Here is a 21,748-nt window from a genome sequence, read left to right as displayed (position 1 = left end):
CACAAGCTACCGAGAATTCTGTTCAACACTCGCATTTATAATTTATACGAATCACGTACTATGTACGTCATAAATATGTAGGCTATGATTTATTTTCGCAATATAATATACATTAAAACATTATATACAATTAATTACATGAAGAAATGCGTGTGTGCTACATAATTATAATTAAAATTCTCTCTGTATAATTATATTATAATTGTAATATAATTGCAATAGCAAAGTAAAAAAATTTGAATAAAGTTAAACATTTTTAAATTATTGTCAAATATGTACACATAATTAATAATAGAGAAAATGGAGAAATTAGAAGAAAGTAATAGTAAATAACATATATGTATGTTATATAGTACTTATATTATTTTAATAAAATTAAAAACATTTAAAATACAAAAGAAAATTTAAGATCTTTGTTGTTAGAGAAAAGTATAATCCTATTATGTATATATCTACACTTTCAATGACAGATCCTTTTGAATATCATTCTTTTATTACACGTTTTTATGATTAATTGATGATTGACACATTGACATGTGAATTAAAAAAAAATGTCAATAGATGTCAAAACTCAATTCTGATTGACACTTCTATCTTAGCGGTTTAAAATGGTTTAAAAACTTTTATAGTTCACTAAAAGTAAACTTTGAAATTTCTCTATGTCCTTTGGGACTCTAAATCCCTTTGCTCTAGAACTCTAGGAAAATGTTTCTAAAATGTTTTAGTTTTGTATTGTTTTGAATTCACATATATTTTAACTTATTTTTATATTATAGTTTTATGTAGCATACACTTTTCTTTAGAAACAATACTATTTATCTTGTAGGTATAGTAAAAGCGAAAATAATCTTCATAAAATATAATGTACAATTTGAAATACGCTATACATATATATTGAAGACGTTTAAATTAGTGTTCAATAATACTTTTAATAATATAATAATTCTATGACATGTACCTACGAGAGATTCAGCGTGATGATAATAAACGAAAAATAACGAAATAGAATAGATTAATATTCGTGAAATGGCGTCATTATGAAATTTTCTTCTTCTCTCGGCAATCGTAAAGTTAATTGATATTCTTAAAACAATTGCTAATTTGGCGAATAGTGAAAGGAATTCAGCTTCCAAAGTTGTAGATTTAAACATATACACACATATATACATACACACAGTTATATATATATATATATCTGTGTGTATATAAGTATGTATCGGTGGCTGTAAAACGAAGAGGCAATGAGCCAAGAGGCGTTGCTTTACACGAGAGCACGTGTAAACCGTACGGAGGAGGATCGTTGCGTACCTTATGGGGTTACGAGTGACGTTACCGAGGTTACAGCGAAGTTACAGCCGTTTATGCGAGCTGTTGCACGGGCTATTTGCCTTTGTACAACCAAATACGAGTTACGCTCGCTACGTCGAACAGGAACGCTAAGTAGCTGTGAAGGAAATTCGTGGTGAAAAAATGCAATAAATATGTACCGGCGTAGTCTTTCTATAGAATCTTCTGTAGAAATAAATCTGAAACTTAACGATAATGGTAACAAAAAATATATATCACGTTTTGAAACTAATTATTTTGAAATTATATATAATTAATTTTGTGTATAAATAAAAAATATAATTATAATATTAATTCACTTAGAATGTATAAATATTGTAACTGTTATTTCAAGTACAAAAAGAGAAAATTGTGCTGCAAAAATATTTTTTCCGAATCATTCGAAGCTGTTATCATTGCGACGATCATGATCGATTTCCTCAGCCGAAGGGCGTTTATCGCGATCGTTGAACACTTCCACCAGACGTAGGCGCAGGATGTAGGTGCAATTACCGGCAAGGATAAAATTTATCCGGGCTGTAGGGCAGCGGGCAAATCGTGTAGAGGGAGAGAAAGAGAAAAAGAGAGCGCGAGAATGCCATTTCCTCGCAAATCAGGCCTTCGTTTGCTTCAGATCGGCCGAATGCGATGGTTTTCGAGGCGTAGGAGTAGACTGCGGTTAGGTTTATTGGTCTAATTTAAATAACGGGCAACACCACACAAGGGGTGCTATCTCATCGCGACCGTCCCCGTCGAAAATCCTCCCGTCGTTCCGAAATCTTGTCAGCGCCCTTCTTTCGTTTCGCATGCCCGATATGACTGAAGGATTTACCGTCTTTTATTGCGCGACGCATTTATCTCGGGCGGGAGACTCATGCAAATTAAGATCTCGCTGCTCCCGGAGACGGTATTCGAAGCGCATAGCATTATTGCCTCGGCTGCCGATGGAAGAAGAGAGAGAAAAAGTTTTTGTCTTAAGTCTCACAGTGCGAATGCACAATGCTTCCCTTTGTTACCACCTCGGCACCGCCTGCCACGTCCTTCCTACTTTCATTCTTCCTACTCGGTGTACTTTCGTTCGCACGGATTTACATGGAGATGCGATCTCCTATTCTTTTCCTTACGGCACGTGTTTCTGCGTTCGTAGAAAATAGTGTGCATTTGTACGCGACAAAAAAGCTTTCTTTTCTCGTCCGAACGTGAAATTTTCTCGCGATCAAGATCTATCAAGAGGCTTCTTTCCTCTTTAGTTATATGTATATCGTCAATGATTATTTCTATGTGAAGTTGTTAGCATCTCTGTCTCGTTTTGCATTATTTTTAAAATATAAAATAGGGTAATACATATATATATATCTAAAGTGCGCGAGTATACAGTAGTAGATATTGTGCTCGAATTTGCTGAAAATGGTGAGTGGCTTACATTGCAAGCGATCCTAATAATTCCAAGCAATTTCAAGCTCGAGTGCCTTCTCCATTGCGAAGCGATTTATATACGCATTAAATTACTTTTCCTTTCTGCTGGCGGTAGCAGGCTATGATAATTGTACAAGACAATTGTATACGCCACGGAATCGCGCGAATAGCCTACTTTCTACTTTTGCATTTCGCTAGTTTATTACGACGGAAAAAGGAATAAAATCCCCCAAAGCGACAACTTGTACGAATAGATTCCTACTTATGCATTTATAGCAGATGTTCTCTACTATATTTTTAATATATATTTAAATTGATAAATTTCTCCCTTTGCTCTTTAACTGATCTCTCTCTCTCTCTCTATATATATGAAATTAGATTATCTTCTCCTATGATTTTATAGTACTAATAAATGTCATCGTGCACAAACGAGGTGAACAAGGATGCAATTTTAGTTATAATATAATTAGACCCACTTAAATGTGCTCCTCCACATACTGCTGATGACAGATCTTACTGTCAAAGTGGTGATTATTGTATGTCGCTTCAAAGCCGATGCATAATTTACTGCCCCATTTAACCGGTGATAATAATACCCGTGTACTACATTTATTAGCCAAATTCATTATTCATTTAACGCGAAAAAAATGTCATGTGTTTCGATCAGAACAAGCGTCGTTAAACTTTCTCAATTACACCATATGACAATGCTATGGGACACGAATAAAGGGATATAAAATATTTACAAAAAATGAAATAACAAATCTAACCATTATACATTATTTTCCCGAAAATTAAAACAAATTCTATATTTCTTTTTGACCTATATTTTGCGTTGTTTTTTAAAATAAGATTTTATAAAAGTCCAGTTGATCGAACAGTCGCATAATTATTAAAGTATTATTAGAGTAAAGACGACAGCTGTTTATGTTAACTTATGCAAAATTATGCGGAACAATACTATTTATAACAACCTATATTTTCCACGTATTTTTACATCTATATATCGACGATATCATTTACGAGAAAAAATATGTGCTTTTCCTCTTTCTTTCTCTCTCATTTTCTCTTTCTACTTTCATCCCGCAATTGCCCCTAATTTACTAATAATTAATAACCATATAATCGACATATCAAGTATTAGCTATAAGGAATTTAAAAAAATTGCAGGTTGAAAGATAGTCCATATTGCCCTTGTCGGGCACATCTAATAGCGGACTTTAGGGTAATTTCGTCATCAGGCACGCTTATCGTGACGACTTCGTCATGTGCTCCGATCGGAGCAGACTGCACGGGATGCAATTCGCAAAGTGCACGCCATATGACGTACAACATAGTCACCCCGCGATGCGACGCGACGTCGGCTCGCAGGGAGTGAAAGTACAATATCGGCACATACGAAGGAATTTTCTAGTGGCACGTGGTCGACGCACGAATTGACGTGCATATGGGAGAAAGGATTGTTTGGCGGCGCGTAGACGGGAAAATTAAATGCAACTGTTGGGGAAGGGGACAAGAGAGGGATCGCTAATTTCGGGCTGCCGCGACGGCGATGGTTTTTCGAGGGGTGGGTAAACGTATCATACGGCTTCAAATATAAATACTAGTGTGAAAGGAAGGGATGTCGCGCGCGATTGGGGATTGCTATGAATGTGTCATGCGGACGAATCGAAAGCTTCAATTCGCCTGAGGGATTGTCAATACGCGTATGGCGGAATAGTGACTGATCGCTCTTCACGCTCGGATAATCCCGGAGTATTTGCGGCCAGGAAGTCGAGAGTGTAGGTGTAAGGTTTAATTAATACGTATCGACCCGTTGATGCTTTCGACCTTTCCCCGATTAAGCTGTGATTCCATTTTCGCCTCTCTTTTTTTCTGTTTTTTCTGCTGTTGCTATTTTGTTGTACCCTTTTTCAAATATTTTTAATTGAAAACAAGAAATAAACTTTGACATAAAATTATCTTGAAAAAACTTTATGATTACGAACGGATATATTATAGAATTAATATTTTTATACACTATTTGTGTGTGTTTAACTCCATAAATATTTATTATTTATATATTGCAGTGCCTCATAACAATTATTAATATTTTTTAGATGACTATTATATTGCGTATTAAGTTTTCACAGTTTTTATTTTTCTGCATGTGTGTGTGCACAATCTTATATTCCTCTGTACAATTTTACATATACGAAGATTAAATAATGAGTATAATTGATAGCTATGCGATTTAGCGATAAGCAGTCGTGACGGCTTATAATTTCAGCTTCATATGCATAAATGTATCGAAGCTAATGTATCCGTGAAGGTATAGCAATTAGCACGGCATGTTCTTGCGAAAGCACGACCGACGAGTGCATGCTAAAACACAGAAGTTGTAAGAACAGTGAAATGGTCGTAAAATAAGTGCCACAAGATACAAACGCCTCCGGTGCATTGAATCGGTGGCTTCGATTCTGACAATAGAGGTCACGCTACGTAGATACTCGCACGTGCTGGTAGCTAAAGTTCCTTCGATTCTGTGTTACGTTAGCTGCCACTAAGTACTAATTAACATCACAATGGCACATTATACTCTATTCTTCATCGGTTCTCCGAAGCTGTCTCACTAAGTGATTATTACTGGATTGCGATCGCGGACATACGCGATCGCAATCGACGGCTAGTGAATTATGCAACAAGTGTTACTTCATCAAAACTCCCAACATTATTAATGTGTCAGATTTTAGCTCTCGAATGAAAAATGTTTCTCTAGAAAAAATTTACAGGGTAAAAACATATTCTTTCTTTTAGCGAATACGAATTATACGGGTCACTAATGAAACACATTTGTAATTGACGATATAACGAGCGCGAGTCTCAGCTTCGCACAATTTGTAATTGCTTTTGTTCGTTTAGTAGCTTGCACGAACCCTTTTATCCCACAAACTGATTGTCGCGTCAGACAAATTAGTAAGTTGCTTCGTTAATTTATATTCATTACATACAAATTGAATATTATATTATTCTGCGGTAGGGCGCGAACTCTTCCCCTAAGGGCTCTCCGCACGGCTGACACCCTATTGCCGTACAAGCAATCGCGTTTGTGTGCGGCAATGATTCTAGCACAATCAACGGCACGAGCCTCGCCATACTGATGAATCGCTTTGTTTGTATTTCATAGCTACAGAAATATGATACTTATTGACACCAGCCGTGAAATCTAAATAGGATCCGTAAAATTATATGTACGATAGTCTCGATCGGCCCCATCGAGTGAGATAGTAAAAAAAACTTGATTTATTTCCGCGATACTAATCTTGGATTATGTTCAACTATATATGACGAAGAGAATTTATCTAATGTGCGTTGTAGTCATCTTACCGCAAACTGTACTGATGCAATAGTAAATCGAGGAATCGTTCCCCTGAGAGACGGAAACGGATACTTATCGTGCGTCGGAAAAATAGAGAAAAAATAGGAATAGAATGATGTCATTATTGCTTTTACTACGACAGTCTCTATCATTCTGATAATACGTTGCAAAAAAATGCTACAGACATTTAGCGGAAGATTATCTTCCCTATTCTCTTTATTCTTTCATATTGAGGATATAATTTCGCGCGAGACATTTTTTTCAATTACAGACTTCACCGCGGTAAGGTCGTCGTGAAATAATTATAGAGTTTAACACAAGTCACGATGTATAAAATTGAATAGGCACAGATAAATTAGAGCTAGTTGTTGCGGGAAAAAAATGATAAATTATTTGGACCGACTTGTATCACTTTTATTTCGTGTATCACAAGGCTTGAACATTATATGATATATACTAAAGACTAAGGCAATGAAAAATATCAAATATTTAAAATATATAGAAACGATTCATTCGGATTTTCAGACGCTATTATTACTTGTTTTTCTTTAAGAATATATTTCAGCTATATGAATTTATTTTTCTCTCTATTTTTAACGTACTTTACGTCATAAATAAAAATTGCTAATGCTTTGTTTAGGTTGATGTATATTTGTATCATTTTTTGCACAATTGAGATATATATATTTTACAAAAAAATTGGCACGATTAATTTTATTATAGCATGATTAAAAATTTCCTGTATCAGAAATCTCTCTGGAGACTGTTTTGTCGACGCTTACATAAAATCAAATAAAGAGATGCGAGAGACACCTCTTTATTTGAAAAAGCGAAACGGCTGGTAAACATGAGCAAGATTTAGTGGTGAAAGAAACTCGTGGACGAGCAGAGAAAAGAGAAACCGCGCAAAGAGGTTTCAATACTATCAGCCACCGCGCTGAACATCGCGATCCCTTTTGATTATACGTTGCGATAGAGATTATAGCACTGTTTGAGGGATGCCCTTGCCCATCCACCGCCCCCTTGCGCGCGGCGAAGATTATGGCAATATAACGTCGGTCAAACTCCGGTAAAAGGCCCTTCACAATTTTTTTTCTTTTGCGTGGCCTGCGCTCGGGAAAAGACGTTCTTTACGCGCGTGAGCATAGGTTCTTCGTCGCGGGTTACTCGACTTCCTGGATAATTTGAATCCCCTTTTCGCATCGTGCAATTCGTACGTACGATTCGTCGTTGTTGATGGGCGTGCGTTGTCCCGCGAAGAGCCACGCGAGGTACTCCGTATCGTAGCTGCAACATCGTTGCACGTGTACGCATGCACGCATCGTATATTATGAAACGCGAACGTCAGTGGCCCCCACGAGTTACCTTGCTAATGAGGGGTTCTCTCTTTTCTTCTTCTTTCTCTTTCTTCTCTTTCTTCCGCGCTCGTTCTTTTTCTTTGTGCAAATGACGACGTAGAAACTTTAGCGAACGTTTCGACAAAAGGTACAAAGCGCGGAGATGATCGTAGAGTTACAATTCATAAATTTGTGAAATGAGATATAATTATTTAAATTTCATGAAAACCTTTCGTCCACAATTATTTTTATTTGTGATTTTTCTGATGAAAATATAAAATATTAAGTATTTTTTATTTCGTCTTTGTTATCCATGATGCATATTTTTTCTCATCTCATACAACCTTACAAGTATACAACGTCCGTATTTCAAAAGAAATTTTAGTATTTATTTCTTCTGGGAATAAATCTTAAAATCCCTTCTGATTTATTTTTATACAGTTTTGCTTTTTTGAAAATAAGAGACAGAAATGATACTTCAAAGAATCTTTCGCTACCTTTTGAAACGAAGCACTGTCTTTTGTTCTCGTTCTAGGTATGATAGCAGAAAGGGTCGATGAAAGAATTGAAAAAGGGTCCAACAAAAGTGGTAGGCGTGTACCAATCGTATCCGCGTTTTCTGCCTCGAAAAGACACATAATCAGCATTCGCAAACATGTGATCAAAATTAATGCAACATATTTCATATCGCAGTCAATGCCCTCGCGAGAAATCGCGCCAATATAATTCCGATGAAAAGTTTAAGCAAAAAATAATACAAAAGGGATCTCGTTTAAGTGTTTTTTTTTTTTTTTAATTTTGATCTTAGATGTTTAATATCCTTAATTAATGTTTATTCTGCCATCTCATAAATTCCTTTGACTCAAAGTGCGAAAAGAAATATTTTCGTACTGGCAATAAAGGAAAAAAGAAATTTTCTCTAGTCTCTCTTCAAAGTCTCGTAAGTTTATCCAGGTGTCCGCTCGACCTCGAGCGAATCCTAATTAAAGGGAAACTGCAGCGATTGCAGAAATGATTAAATTCTTACGAGGCGGGACAATGCCGAGTAGAAATACGTGCCCGTTCGCCCTAATGGAGCCACGCTGACGTGTTTCCAACTATATCTCCTACGTCATAATTACCCGACATTACTAGGCGGATGATACCTGTATTCGTCATCGAGTACCGAGTGCGCAGCACTCTGTTACGCTCATAACATTCATTATATCGCGACTACCGCAGCAGCTGTCGAACCTCGGAGCGTATCCTAGATTTCATGCTGTATATTAGATATTGTCATTGATATAAGGCAGACGCGCCATATATAGAGTTTTATAGCAAAATACCTATCGTGTTACGATCGCGGTAACGAGATTATCCTTGATTTATCCAGTAGACGCGGCTTCCAGAACCGTCCAGGAAGGCAAACGACCCTTCTGCGGGATCTTTGGATTCGTGATCCAAGATGGGCAAATGGTCCTAATTATAATCGCATTAGGATTGTTGGCGCCAGTTTTAAAGGATGCTAAGCGTAATTTAGATCATCTTTTACGTATTTATTTATATATATATAAGAAAAAGAAAAGCAATCATAAAAAATATATTTTTCACAGCATTGAGCATTTAAATATATAAATATCAAGAAGAAAATTAAATGACGTCTTTAATCATATTTTTGTATTATCATATTTCATTAATCGCGCATGGATCTCTCCACGTCACAATGATCAATTTACATTTCGGCAACGACCCGGCGATTTTATTTCACACAACGAAATCCAATCCAAGAGATCGGGATCGAGAAGAACCGTCGCGGGATCCTCATAGTCCGTCAGCCGTGCAAGAGGTGCCTCGCTTACAGGAGCAATCGAAGCGTGTCTTTCCCCATTCGTCGACAATGTTTCGCGTGCGCTTTGACCGTGACCACGAAGCGTGGCAGTCGTGCGTGTGTCACTCGATGACTCCCTGGCCCTTGCTAGGATCGTTCTCCTACCCCGCCCTAAACGTGCACGCGTTGCAAGTCGGGCCTACTCCTCCTCCCGGCCGGCCCTCAACTATGCGCGGCGTTTCCCTCATGCGGACTCTGAGGCTTAAGGCTTACCGCGAGCGCAGACCACTGGGTTCCCCTCTGTTACTCTTCTCCCTCCCGTCCCCCTACCATCAAACCTCGCGACGTGCCTGCATCGTCTGTGCAGCGGCGCCAGCAAGGTTTGCTTTCGCTCTTGTTTGCAAAAAAAAATTGTATTTATAGGAAAGAGTGAAGAACGGAATGAACGATAACATATTCAAAGACCGAAAATATATTAACAGACTTACTTTTTAATTTTTTTGACAGAAATACAAGGAGGATTAATTAATTACATTTGAAAAATTATCTTTGCTCGACCGGAGTGACTTTTGAATAATTTATTACAATTCAATCGGCGGGACGCAACGTGAATAAGGGACGTAAACATGAAAAGCTGGCCATAAACGTAGCGCATGAACGATAATTCCTAATCATCCTCGACGACGGCTCCGAAGTAAGAATCCAAGCGCGGGATTATTAATTCGAGGAGTCGCGGGGGTCAAATTAAATTTGAAGCGACGGGATGGTCTCGGTCCACCATTTAATGCCCTATCCAATCTCATCTACAAAATCGCGCCGATTAACCCCGCGCGCCGACCACGAAGAGGCAAGCAGCGGCAACAGCTACCGCCGGCTCTTCTTCTTCAGGGGTGGATGACTCCGGGGTCGGCACTCTCTCTTTGTCCTTTTTTTTCCCTTCTCTTTCTTCCTCTTTCTCTCGATCTCCGCGCATCTCGACGTACAACTACTGTTCGCCACATGGCCTCTGTCCCTTCTTCCTCTTTGCCTCTTTCGTCTGCTCCTGATCTTCTCTTCTCCTCCCTTTCTTCCTTTCCGCGCTCCGACCCGTTCGCTCGCGATGCCGCAATTATTGCCAGTATTCTGGGCTGACGTGACGTGACACACTCGGCCCATGTGCACGGGGTCAGGCTTCGGGGTTAGCTGAAATTACGGTCGGCAGGCGCCTCGCCGAGGAGCGAATTACATGCACGCGTGCCGGAGCGTTCCGCGCACGCATCCTCGTCTGTACACGCGCGAGTTTTCCACGACGATTCGCGTAATCGATCAGTTTTGCCTGTATTTAATTTCGAAGACTTTTGTTCGATTCGCTCACTTTGACTCGCGCTCAATTTGCAGAGACGCATGATAAAACTACGTATACAGTTAATACATAATATATTAATATAGAAAAAAATAGAACGACATAGATACATGATGATAATATACGATGTGTTTAAGAATATTTTAATTAACATATCCTTTTGGTTTTTACTATTATTTTTTTATTGAAATATTTTGCCTGTATTTAATTTCGAAGACTTTTGTTCGATTCGCTCACTTTGACTCGCGCTCAATTTGCAGAGACGCATGATAAAACTACGTGTACAGTTAATACATAATATATTAATATACAAAAAAATAAAACGACATAGATACATGATGATAATATACGATGTGTTTAAGAATATTTTAATTAACATATCCTTTTGGTTTTTACTATTATTTTTTTATTGAAATATTTTGCCTGTATTTAATTTCGAAGACTTTTGTTCGATTCGCTCACTTTGACTCGCGCTCAATTTGCAGAGACGCATGATAAAACTACATGTACAGTTAATACATAATATATTAATATACAAAAAAATAGAACGACATAGATAGATGATGGTAATATACGATGTGTTTAAGAATATTTTAATTAACATATGCTTTTGGTTTTTACTATTATTTTTTTATTCAAATATTTTGCCTGTATTTAATTTCGAAGACTTTTGTTCGATTCGCTCACTTTGACTCGCGCTCAATTTGCAGAGACGCATGATAAAACTACGTGTACAGTTAATACATAATATATTAATATACAAAAAAATAGAACGACATAGATAGATGATGGTAATATACGATGTGTTTAAGAATATTTTAATTAACATATGCTTTTGGTTTTTACTATTATTTTTTTATTGCAAATATTTTGCCTGTATTTAATTTCGAAGACTTTTGTTCGATTCGCTCACTTTGACTCGCGCTCAATTTGCAGAGACGCATGATAAAACTACGTGTACAGTTAATACATAATATATTAATATACAAAAAAATAGAACGACATAGATACATGATGATAATGTACGATGTGTTTAAGAATATTTTAATTAACATATGCTTTTGGTTTTTACTATTATTTTTTTATTCAAATATTAATATATTGCTGTATTTAATTGCGAAGACTTGTCGATTCGCTCACTTTGACTCGCGCTCAATTTGCAGAGACGCATGATAAAACTACGTGTACAGTTAATACATAATATATTAATATACAAAAAATAGAACGACATAGATAGATGATGGTAATATACGATGTGTTTAAGATATTTTAATTAACATATCCTTTTGGTTTTTACTATTATTTTTTATTGAAATATTTTGCCTGTATTTAATTTCGAAGACTTTTGTTCGATTCGCTCACTTTGACTCGCGCTCAATTTGCAGAGACGCATGATAAAACTACGTGTACAGTTAATACATAATAATTAATATACAAAAAATAGAACGACATAGATAGATGATGGTAATATACGATGTGTTTAAGAATATTTAATTAACATATCCTTTTGGTTTTTACTATTATTTTTTATTGAAATTTGCCTGTATTTAATTTCGAAGACTTTTGTTCGATTCGCTCACTTTGACTCGCGCTCAATTTGCAGAGACGCATGATAAAACTACGTGTACAGTTAATACATAATATATTAATATAGAAAAAAATAGAACGACATAGATACATGATGATAATATACGATGTGTTTAAGAATATTTTAATTAACATATGCTTTTGGTTTTTACTATTATTTTTTTATTGAGATATGCAGCTGCGCGAATCAACGTTGACAGTATCATTAGATATTCCAAGTTCTTGCGCGATCATTTTTTTGCTCTTGAATGATTCATGAGAATATACTCGTCTCGCAATATAAGCAACTATGTATACACTCTTATGCAGTTATAATTATGCTCGACAAAAAAAGATGCGAGATAAAAGCATCATCATATTGAAAGCACTTCTGCGTAAAACGCTCTCGTCGTTGTAAAGAAGACAAGAGTAATCGAGTATTTGAAAGCACAGAAATTCGGCTATTTTAAAACTCGAGACAATGGTCTACAGCGATCAGAAAAAGATTAGCTTAATTGCACCTCTTTCCTTCTCTTTCGTCTCGGATCAGTCACAGAAAGAAATAAGTAATCTTCAAAATAAATCGACGAAAAAAAATTGCAGGCAAGAAATAGCCAAGAAATATTCACGAATCTGAACAAATCTTATGTCTGATGCAGTTGAAAGAAGAGGAGACGTAAACAGAGAAAGAGAGAGAAAAAAAAAGAAAAAGAGAATAAAGGGAAAGGAGTCGGTAGCGGGAGGAGATCGAGAGAAAAGACGGAATAAAGAAAAAGAAAAAGAAAGAGAGATGGAGATGGAGATTTAAGACAAGGGCGAAAGAGAGGATGGGGAGTGAGAGGGCCGTGACTCGCCCGTGACATCGCGATTACGCTCGCACACCTGTGCTCGACTCAACTTCGACTTAAGAATGCCACTTACTTTACTAGTCGTCACGTGCTGCGAGAGAAGCCGAAGAGCCACGCGTCCGCGCACTCTCTCCTCCATAAGACGTACCAAATGCAGTTTTCCCTCTATTATATCGACAATCCTCTCCTTTCGCAATATTTCCTCGACTCTCGATTTCACTAGTTTGCCTCGCGAATGACGGGATTTAATAAAATGTCAAGTCGGGCGCCGTTTCATGATGAACTTTCTTCTTATGCGGTAAGATTAAATGGGGCTTTTTAGCGACAACTCGATAGCTGCAAAAAAATCGGACATCTTCATTCGTCTTCCACCGCTTAAGGCAATTATAATTATAAATGTGCGTAATGCATTTTGTCGATTTATCAATAGTCTTTCTTGTTTCGAAACGTTTTTAACTACTAACACAGATATTCTTCGCTGTTGCATTTACTCAAAAAAATGAATAACGAATAGCCAGCCAAATAGAAAAATTTTAATACACGTTTATAATTTAAAATTAGATTGAACTTTGTTCGATCATTTTCCTTTATGATTTTATAATACATTGCTGTTTGTGGAAATGGCAACACAGCTAATATCATTATTCCTTCTTGGTGTTGCAATTTTCACAAACAGCAGTATATTTTATATAATATTAATTTGACGAATTATTCTATATATGTATGTATATAATCACAAGTTATACACTTTAATTTAAAGTACTAATTTTATAAATCTTGCCTTCCTTCCTGTTTATTTCAAAATATACAGAACGTTGTTATTCAAGATACAATTCATTGTACTTTCATAATATAGAATTTGTAATGCGATAGTGAAATCGACTGTTCAAATCTAGAGCTCTCTTGCATCGCGACATTTCCTATTCTAAGATCTGGACATTTTAAATTATTGCAAACGACTGTTTTTCATATCGGTGTAAGAGTTAAATTAAATTTATTTTGGCCTCAATGAATGAAACACTCATTATTAACTGTGGTAATGCATATTCCACTTGCGTTGTCTCGACACGACGACTTCGCGATTATTATACAAATTATTATTATATAAATATGTGTGCACCACCTTCACGCTTAAAGTAGACGCGGAATAGATTATAGTAGAATTTTTATGCATATTGATGAAGTCCAACTCCCGTCCCCTGATTCGAGATCGGATCCGAGATCTTATTGCTCCTTGTTAGCGAACACCGTGGCTAACATGTGATGTGCATAATCAGACAAATGTTCACTCTCGCTCGCGTGGACCGATACGTGCAATTTCATTCAACTGTCGGGAATACTTTTTACCGCCAGGATCTTTACGGTTCCATAACTTCCATATTACGCGCAAATACCATTTCCGCGAACGCCGCAATTTCGAAAACATATACTTTGATGTGAGAGTGATAGTTACAGTTTGATACTTCCATATATTTTAGTATATTAAAGATAATCATCGTAAGAATAAACATTTTTGCAAGAAACGTTTATAATCTGCAAGTTGCATATCGCGTTTATATATCGAACGTCCGATATTTTATTAATCTGATTTCACATTATCTGTTGTCATTGAAAGTGCATCCCCGATTATGTCAATAGAATCACAATGTGATAAATATAGTGATTTATTACAGTATAATTTAAAGCTCATCAATTATAATCTACGAGGTTTTGCTAATAGCTATAATTGTCGGTTTTAAAACCTTAATTACTATTTATGTAATCGTTAAAAAAATAAATCGTAATTATTGCATTATGTATGATTAATTAACATAGTCCAGCCTATGTCTATCTTATAACAGCGACTTTTTTCGCGTCAAAAATAAAATCCGAGCCGTGTATAATGATTAATGACGATTTCGAAAAACCGCGACAGGACGAGATCCACGACTCGTAGAATTAAATGTTTTCAGAATTTTTCGCGAATGAAACGTCACGGAAATTAATGCTTTAGCTTCGTCATTTAACCAGTAAAATATATTGTGAATTTTGATCCATTTTTTTCATTTTGCGAAAGACGAGAAGACAAAAAGAGGAGTAATAATGAAGGATTTCTCCGAACGAAGTTGGCGCATGCCACAACAAGTGTGCCTAGCACGTTTGCTATTGGATTACAAACCTGACACTCTTCTTGCATCGGTTTAGTGTTACCGTGCGTTATGCGACATATTACTCGCCGTAGGAAGCCCTAAGTCCTCAAGTCACAATAAACGCACATTCTTGACGTCGCGCGTTTGTTCGCACATGAACCTGGAAACACGAGGGCGAGCCCGACGAATTAATCTGACACTCCGATGTGTGTGTGTGTGTGTGCGCGCGCACGTCCCTTCTTTCTGCTTCATCGGCACGTTAATTAAGGGCAGCCCTAAAGCGGAATTAAAAAATAACACGTCGACATACTCGATGCGATGATGCGTGACAGAGCGACTACTTTATGGTCGCGGCAATAATTGAGAAATTTCTTTCATTACGTCGAAATGACAAACGAGGAATAAACTGAAAGCTCTGTTTTACTATTCCAGAAACAATATCTATTGTATCGAGACGTAAAATAAAAAATTACAAGGTGAAAAAAATATGCAATTGTTGGGAGATTAATATCATATTTATTATACTATATAAAAATATCTATACATAATAATCTTTCCAAAATTTATAAAATTATTCTCTATAAAATATCTGTTTATTGTAAAGATTGAATATGAGTATCGGTGCGTACAATAATAATTTTTTGAGATATTAATTATTTTGCTTATGAATATCTCGCATCGCGATTAATAAGTGGATCGAGTGATTTAAATAATGTATAGAACGGTGTCGCATATTAATATAATTAATTTAAATTAATCTGAACATTTTCAGCGATTTTATTATATAATTTTATAATATAATACATTTCATATTTTACATTATGTTTATACGTATTTTATAATGAAGAAAGTATTAACTGTAAAAAAATTGATTGGTATTCGTGGATACTCGCTTTGGAATATTTTTTGTTGACGAAATTTTCTTATTATATACACCTTAATAATATATTTTAAGATACCAATTATTTTGAATGCTGCTATAATTTGGCTCTTGTATTTGTATGTTACAGAGAGAGAAAAAGAACTCCGCCGCAACATCAACCGGTGAGCGATGAAGTTTTATTTCACAAAAAAGACGCCAAGTACATATTATATTATTATAAATCTGTATATCTTAATTATTTATAAATTTTTCCCCTTCGCCTACAATTGTTTAGATATTTTTCTGTACACACTTGGCGTATTTTTATGTCTCTTTTTAGAAAGTTATTATTTACTGTCATGCATATATACGCACAACCGTTTGTTGTAAAGTCTCGACAGCAAACTATAGACGTCCACGTGAGTACAATATAAAAATGATAATCATATATAGCTTCGGATAATTTCAACATCGCGTGCTTTAGTCGTGGTACGGAGAGTCGAGTGTACGGTTAGACCAATTCGAAATCAAAAATTGTCCGTATATTATTACGTCAGCCTCTCTCCCTTTCAGGCGCGACCAACGCGCCGCTTTATTTCACGGTTGTTGCTGCATTATTTCAACGAGTTTAATGCCAGCATCCATACAATAACTGGTTCGCCGCGCGTTACGTAATTGCGCGGCAATAAGATAAGAAATCCCGTAGGGCAGTAAAACTGGTAACGCTCCCGATCGCTTTTAGTTTTCCGCCGGGTTTCCGATCGCGGGCACGCGCACTCGTTATATACCTCGCGAGAGCACGCTCGATTTCTCGCGCGAGAAGGCGCAGCTACGGACCGCTATCAGATCACGCTAACTGTGTCAGTTCGTAAATGGATAATGGATAGTAGTAGTCTAGCGGTATATACACACAAGAGATTCTGAGGCGCGACTATATCTTGTAGGAGAAGCGGAATAAACGAGGCGAACTTATCAATCGAGAGATTCGAGAAAGTGGACATAAATACGGCAGGAAATATCAACCGTATTACATGTACTGCGATAGAAAATTATACACGTATCACATTTTCCGTAATTTGATAAAATCGAATCTATATACGCGAATTACTACTACCGCGGATATAATTACAGTCTTGTCATTGTGATATTGGCGGGGCTGTATATTAAAAATCGAAAAATAAATATAAATATCTGACAACGCTTTTGAAAGCGTCATTGAATTTCTTTCGCTATTGCTGCAACTTGTCAATGTTGCTGCGCAGTTACGAGACGCGGTTTATAAGCGCGCGCGCGCTCGATAATTGATATTTTCTCTTTCTCTTTTTCTCGAGACCTCTCGCCTCATTGTGCGCGCGTTGTCAAAATGATCCGAATTGTCAGTGGTGAAGAGAGACCGGGCTTGTCCAGAATCGGCTCCAATAAAGTCAATACGGACAATAGCACGATAAGTAGATAATAATGCATAATATAATAAGAGAGCACCCGGTCGGGTGCGTTCCGTGAGCGATGCAGTGTGTTGGTAGCACGCGCCACATTGAGCCGCCAATTCAACTGGTTGAGCAGCCTTATTTAACGACTCCTTTCTACGCGAGCGCGAGACTCGACACACAATACTGTTTCTTAAATTTTATCGTTAGTCGTTAAGCGGCGGTATTGTTGAATTTATGTAACGCGCTCGTGAGCCAAAGGCCACGACGTTGGTTCTCATTTAGACCACCGAAATAACTGAATTAAGACTTAAACGCGCAAGTTTCTTTCATTATCTGTATATTATTCGAAATTACTACCGACCCTAGATGTTTTGAGAAAAAATGTTGTTTCAAAAAAAGGCGATCACACATTAAAATATTAGGTGATAAAATTAATTAGCGAGCACGCGTGTGCACCTTTTCAATGCTCGCGATTCTGTGCAACAATAGCAGGTTGGTTTAATGGAAGAAAAAAATGGCCTCTCGTTTAATCTACTTGTACGCGATAAATGCGCTGGCTCGGATTGATCGTTTCGCTTGGGATACTTTCATTTGAAATCGCATAATGAAAACGTACAGACCTTTTCACTCCGCGTTGGCGCATATACGCGCCAACGAGGGGGTATTAAATTTTCATCCCATCAATTTTTCATCGGACACAGCACGCGGGACCGTGCCAATGCGTCGATACTTCTAGTTACATCTCTCGGGTCGGCGCGTTAACGAATAAACTTTATGAGCGCACATTGAACGGATCATGCACTCTTTTACACGAGCGCTCGCTCTGCGCGATGCAACGCGTACGCGGTTCCAAAAAAGAGCGAGAGAGAGAAAAATAAAGAGAGAGGGAGAGTTAAATCAGTGAGAGAATATTCCCCACTCGTAACACCGGGGCAGAGAGATTACACCTCGGTATCGCGTAAAGTACTGCATTATTGACGATCCCGGTAAAGTTCGGAGGATACACGCGTACGCATCGGCTGGTTAAGTCACCTATGCTTTAACACCCCATAACTCATCGACCCCATGCATACATACGTCGTTTAAATTACCGAGAGGTGAGGGCAGAGCAGCGCAATATACGCTCGCAATGGCTCTCTTTCTCTCTCTCTATCTATCTATTTCTCTCTTACCCTCCGCACCTTCTAGTCTTTACCCATAAACACGAGCTGCGTATCGCTTTACCCATTATAGAATCCAGCGAGTTTCCGTCTCGCTGGAGCTGCGTGCAAAACAACCCCCTTCTGACGTCGCGAACCGATTTTCACGGGCTTTATTATTCTTGCGAATAGAGAGTAATACATAAAGTAATATACATAGTAGTACAATAAACAGCTCTTGAAAACTTTATCCATAAATTGTCGTCCAATTCTTATTCGAGGAAAACAGCAAAAGTTAAATATTCATACGCAAATTACAAATTATTTAAATTTTATTACACATCGTGCAGGTGATAAATTATTTTCTGGAATACATATCAACGCTTTACCCGCAAATATTTCTCGCGAGAAGCGCATTAACCCATTCTGTTTGTAAGGCAAAAAGCATGGATAAACATTTGGAATTTCGCGAGATGCGGGGAAGTAAACACCGTCTTTCTAGTAGCACCTGACACCTATCACTGTCTATTCAACGGTTTGACACCCAGATGTCGCGTGTTAATTCGTAGTCGAGTTTTCTCCGGTAAATTGTTTGTGTAAAGACGTCTGTTTGCGCGCGATACGTGTGCGAAACGTGCTACTATGAATACCATAATTCAGACATATATTCTCATGTCCGTGAATATATATACACGTTCTACACACTGTTTTCGATTTAATTTCAAGCTGCAGAGTGTTACTCCAGAGTGTAACATCAGAGTTAATAGTATTTAAAAAAATATTTTATAAAGTATATCAAACGAGAGAAGAAGAGAAGAAGGAAAGAGAAAATAAAAAAACTGGTATGTTACATCGCCGTATAAAATTCGTAAAATGTGTGCGAGGTGTGCAATCGACCGTTGTATTAAATCGTCGATAAAGGGGAACGACAATTCTCGAGAGAAAATAATTGTAGCCGTATAATTTTCGTCCCATAATTAAGCGACGAATAATTAAATTCGAAGCGGGCCCGAGGCAAACCCGATGCTGGGTTGCCTTCTTTTTTTGTTGTATGCGGGCGAGAACCGGCAGCGAAAAATCTGACCTTTCAGAAAGAGACAGCGAACTCAGTCAGAAGGTAAAGTAAAACAGAGCTGGAGGAAAGGAGAAGAAGAAGGAGATGAACAAAAAACACGGAAACGAATAGGAGAGCACTGGTACATGCAGGGAGAGGAGGACGAGAGAAAAGCATCGAGCAGGTAAAAACGAGAAAGAGTACAATTACCCACTGGCAGTGGAAAATAAACTAAAAGAGGAAAGAGGGCCAAAGGTAGAGATGCGCGAACAATCCAGAGAAGAATAAGAGAGAAAGAGAGAGAGGGACGAGAAAAAAAGGGAGAAAAAAGAAGAAGAAGCAGAACGAGAGGAAAGACCGAGAAGCGAACGACGGAATAGGAGAAATGCTGTGACGTGTATGCTTCACCGAGCAAGAGAGACGGAGGATAAAACCAGAGAAGAACGTCCAACGAGATAGGTGAATACAGAGAGAAAGAGGGAGACCGCAAAAAGAATCTTGAGCGCTAGATGAACAAAGAGGGACGAGAAAGCGAAGAGAAAGAGAGAAAAGAAAACGCATTGAGATGCGAGGGAGGGAGAGAAGGAGATGCAGAGATTACCATATAATGGTGCCCCGAGGGCGCATAAGCTGCGCCACAACGTAATTTCTTCGTCCCTTTTCAACGAACGGTAGCAACGCGCTGCGCACACGTTCTATCTCCACTCGTCTTCGTCGTTCCTCGACGAGCTTGCTCGCCTCCTCTCTTATACTCTCTTGCGCGATGCAGTCTTTTAAGCGAGCCCCACCAAACCGCGTCCTCCCCGAGAGAACTTGTTGCGAGCGTTGCGTTGTCAAGTCGGTCTTAAATGTAATCCACCTACTTATCGAGTCGATAGTCCTTACTCGATTCCCGTTTCACGAATCGAGATATCATTTCTTCGGTGCGAACGCGCGTTGCCGCGCGCTGTCAATCATCATTTCTCTATTACGCGCGATACACATCATCCGTGACTCTCGTATTTGCATTCGCGATTAGACAAGACCTAGTCTTCGCCAGCGAGGCCGCTCCGGTGGATATCAGTTCCTTCGGATTATCGTGTCGACGGGATTTAATGCGTAGTATCTTGCCCTCTTGCTCCCTCCTGTAAAACCGAATATATTGCATACGCGAACCAGCTTATCTCAAAACTGGCGCATATATAAACCTCTAGTAGTTGGAAATGTTATGAATTTCAATGAGAAACGAGGATATAAGGCGACGCGACGCGTTGCTGCGGCGTATCAATTTTGGCAAGATTTTTCAGCTTATTTAAATCGACTTTACACCGGTCTCTCGAAATAAACTCGTAGATTTAAAATCTCGGAGCGAAGTCTTTTCTCTTTCTTTCTTTTTTTTTTACATGTCACTATCTTTATGATTTATTTCAGATGCGTGCACAATTTTTTAATGCAGTAAAAATGATATTAAAAAGCAGCTTCCACAGATTTAAGCTTGCTCTTCTCTAATGCTTCTCTAATTATTATTTAAATGAAAAAAGAAACAAATTCTCTCTTAATTTCTCTTTATCTTTTTTTATTTAAATAATAAATCAATCCTTCTCTTTAGAAGATGTGGAACAAAAAATACTCGTGCAATCTGCTGAATATAAAATCAATACTCAAGTATAACGTTTGTATACTTTCTAACAATTTTATTGTAATTAACCAGAGAACTCAAATTCGAGAAATTTAAGAAAATTTAAATATATAAATTCAAACATTTTTTTTTTTTTTACGGTCTGCAAAATAATCCCGCATTTCGCGCCGAGCGGATAGTCGATCTCTAACTCGTGCAAATTCGCGCGCCGACAAAATCCCCGTCAAGCCGTCAATCCGGGAAGCAATAGCCGATTGAAAGTCATCGCTGTCGAGGCGAGTCGGTCGAATCGATCGACAGGAGCATCCGATCCGGCCGATTCGCCGCGTGGGAGTCATCGCGCTCACCGGGTGTATCTCTCGCCTTGAGTTACGTCTCACATTTTGACGTCTTCAGGCAGCACGTGACTCGTATATTTACGAGCGACACAGATGCACTCGGGGGACCCAGGGCTAACGTGCACGCACACCAACGCGAATGCGCGCGCGCGCATACGAGGAGGCAATGAACTTCACC

General features: G+C 37.9%; 1 long non-coding RNA gene across 2 annotated transcripts in view; it reads left to right on the top strand.

The window, feature by feature from the left end:
* LOC114945185 (uncharacterized) overlaps window positions 1–21,748 on the top strand; it is a 271,211-nt gene that overhangs the window by 4,153 nt on the left and 245,310 nt on the right. For both annotated transcript variants that reach the window (XR_003822359.2, XR_014924587.1), the window contains exon 3: window positions 16,140–16,173. This is a non-coding gene — a long non-coding RNA (uncharacterized LOC114945185). The remainder of the gene's footprint in view (window positions 1–16,139; window positions 16,174–21,748) is intronic.

Source organism: Nylanderia fulva, unplaced genomic scaffold (assembly GCF_048542155.1).
Source record: "Nylanderia fulva isolate GAGA-0341 unplaced genomic scaffold, ASM4854215v1 Scaffold2, whole genome shotgun sequence".
In the NCBI taxonomy this organism is placed as follows: domain Eukaryota; kingdom Metazoa; phylum Arthropoda; class Insecta; order Hymenoptera; family Formicidae; genus Nylanderia; species Nylanderia fulva.
This window is presented reverse-complemented; position numbering and strand designations above follow the sequence as displayed.